This window comes from Tamandua tetradactyla, chromosome X (assembly GCF_023851605.1).
Source record: "Tamandua tetradactyla isolate mTamTet1 chromosome X, mTamTet1.pri, whole genome shotgun sequence".
NCBI lineage: Eukaryota > Metazoa > Chordata > Mammalia > Pilosa > Myrmecophagidae > Tamandua > Tamandua tetradactyla.
In genome coordinates, this window is record NC_135353.1 from 38,312,001 (window position 1) to 38,315,022 (window position 3,022).

Here is a 3,022-nt window from a genome sequence, read left to right on the forward strand (position 1 = left end):
AATTTGGTCGTGTCTTTTATTTATTTTCGTCATTTCCTTTGAAAAGTCAGTTGTCAAGTCACATTATTGGTTCTTTGAAGGTAATATAATATTTGCCTTCTCAAGTTACTTTTTTTGTTTGTTAGCTTAGTTCTTTTAAATTTATATTTTTTTATTAGAGGAGCTGTAGGTTTTTGGAAAAACAAAACAAAATACTGTTCAGGGCCTAGACCTGGACGTTCTCCCACCTAGGGGCAGCCACACTTTGTTTCAAGTGGTGCCCGGTTGCCGGGCCCAATGCATTGTGGGAAGGCCCTCAGACGAGGAGGAGGAGGGGGAGGAGGGGGAGGGGGAGGAAGAAAGCTAGCTGGTGGATCTGTAAAGAAACTAGCAGACTTGAAGAGTGAGGGGAAAGTGCCAACCCTTAGATGTGTGCACCCAAGAGCCATGTCAGTATGGGAAACCTTTGACCCAGGAAATCATAAATTGGCAAGAGCTTCTGGATGACCAGGTTCATTGAGCTGAAGGACACAGGCTGCAAAATGCCCCAAGATATCTTACAGAAATTGCTGGAGTCCTTTCAATAAAACCACTTCCAGGAAGATGAGCAGCTCTTGGTAGCAGATTTGGCGTTGGGATCGGCACCTGTGTCATCCCGTTGAGGTACAGAGGCCCCTACTTGGTGCAGACCGCTTACCACATTTACCTATCATAGGCACTCTTTACATAGTGGACAGGATAACCTTTGCCAAGGTTCTCGGCGACCTCTACACATGGGAGTCATGAAATACAACAACATGCTCATGCTCCTTGGGATCAGCAGTAAGATGACCGACAGGGAAAGGGATAAAATGATGCCCCTAATTATATAGGGGTTTAAAGACATGGCAGAGGAAGCAGGGACGTCAGTCACAGGTGGTCAAACAGTATTAAACCTTTGGATTATGTTAGGGGGAGTTGCTAGGATTGTCTGCCATCCCAATGTGTTCATCATGTCAAATAATGCCGTGCTGGAAGACGTGCTTGTTCTGACCAGACCACTGGGCACACAGGTGGCCGTGGCCAAGCATCAGTGACTGGAAATCCCTGAAAAATGGAATAAAATTAAACTAGTGGTCACCTGGGAAGATGTAGAGTTGACATACCAAGAAGCAATGATAACTATAACAAGGCTCAACAGAAGAGCTACAGGGCTCATGAACATGTTGGTGCAGTCACCAATGTCATGGGCTTCAAGATCCTGGGCCATGCACAGAAACTTGCCAAGCAGCAGAGGAATGAGGTGTCATCCATCCACAACTTTCCTGTCCTGGCCAAAAGAGCTGCCATGAGCAAGGTCTACAGGAACATGTTCATCCTCTTGCACCTGCCCAGAGACTTCAGGAGGCTTTGTGAACTGCTAACTGTGCTAGCAGGCCACTTGGTTCTATGCCATGATTGAGTATGGGGGAAGCCACCCGGCCTGGTTATTGGGATTGTAGAGAAGGACAAAGGCATGACTAGAATCATAGATAAGCCCTGGCACATAGAAATTACCCTTTCAGTGACCACTCAGAATGTGAACCCCATGCCCAGCACTGCCTCCTAATTCTGGTTGCAGCAGCTCTCCGGTTTTGTTTTTACATAGATACATTCCCTTGCCATTACTTCAATTAAAAACCACAAGCCACAAAGATCTCATTGCGTCGCTACATCCAGTGACTTAGGTCGATTTGTGAATGGACACAATTAGTAAAGTAGAGCCTGTTGCCTTCTTTTCCTATTGCGTTAACTGAAGCTGCACCTAATCTTGAGGCAGCTTCTGAGTTGAGAATTATATTATTATCCAATACTGTTGATTCATTTTGAATCTTTAGATGCTTATCTCTTGCTGACAGACTCTTTTAAAGGTGCTTTCGCCTGACACAGACATTACTGTAAAGCCATAGTCAGTGTCTTTCATTTTGTTTATTTATCATTCTAAGTCTAATCTGATTTTTGCTATTTTGAATGGTGTCCTGGAAAGACAAAGCTGGTCAGTAACACAGTGGTTTCCCAATAGTAAGAGAGCTCCACAATTCCACTAGTCTTACATCTGTCTAGTCTTACGATGCAGGAGCATCTCCATCTCTAACCCAGGACACTGTCCACTAGTGCTTTCACTTATACCGGACAAGTCCATCCATCTGCATGGAAAGCACTTTGAAGGCAAAAAATAAATTTTATTTCTTTTTATTTTTGTAGTCTTCCAGTTATTTTCAGTAATACCAATAAATGTTTTCCTTGCTGATAGTAAAAAATAATACTTTTTCAATGTAATTATATATTCTATAGTGTAACAAGGAATTTCCCTTCCAAAAAGGAGTTCATATATACTATCATTTACAATTCAATATATAATTAACTGCATAAATAATTTTTTAATATAATCAATAATAAAGACTGTCTAAAGATGGTAGTGTTTAATACATTTTATATTTTTATAGTGATTTCAGGCTTTTTGTTTTATTAAAATCAGCAGCTAATTAGCCTAATTGACAACATCATTTTGTCCTTCATGACAATACATTTTTGTACATGCTTTATGTGATCTGTGTTAAAATCTGCATTGCTAACCTTACAGCTTAAACTTGTTATTCAAATAAATACTTAATTTTTTATTGACCTTGTATAATCAGATGCCCCTTTTATCATTATTTTAGAAACATTGGGAGGGTTTTGCCTAAAGTACGATTGAGGAAAACTAGATTTTAGTTTTATAAAATTTGTCTTCATGGGACCTATATTTGTCATTGAATTAAATGTTGTAGTTCTAGAAGAAATAGGTGATATACAAAGGTGTTTATTGTGTTACTTAAAAGAGGCTGCCTTATATTTTGGCTTATTTGACAACTAGGTATTTCTGTTATCATGCACAAGTGCACTGGGTCCTTGAGGGTCTTGTCATTGTGAGAGTAAAAGTCCCATGTCTCTGCAAGTTTCCGAATGCTTCCTGTTTCTAAGCATTAGAGCTGAACCAACTGACTTCTTGTGAAAGAAAACTCTCCAGGAAGACGATGCTCCC

The 3,022-nt window shown here is 40.4% G+C and overlaps 1 pseudogene; it reads left to right on the plus strand.

Moving 5' to 3' along the window:
- Window positions 1-426: 426 nt before the first annotated feature.
- Window positions 427-1,567, plus strand: LOC143671782 (selenide, water dikinase 1 pseudogene; annotated as a pseudogene).
- Window positions 1,568-3,022: the final 1,455 nt, after the last annotated feature.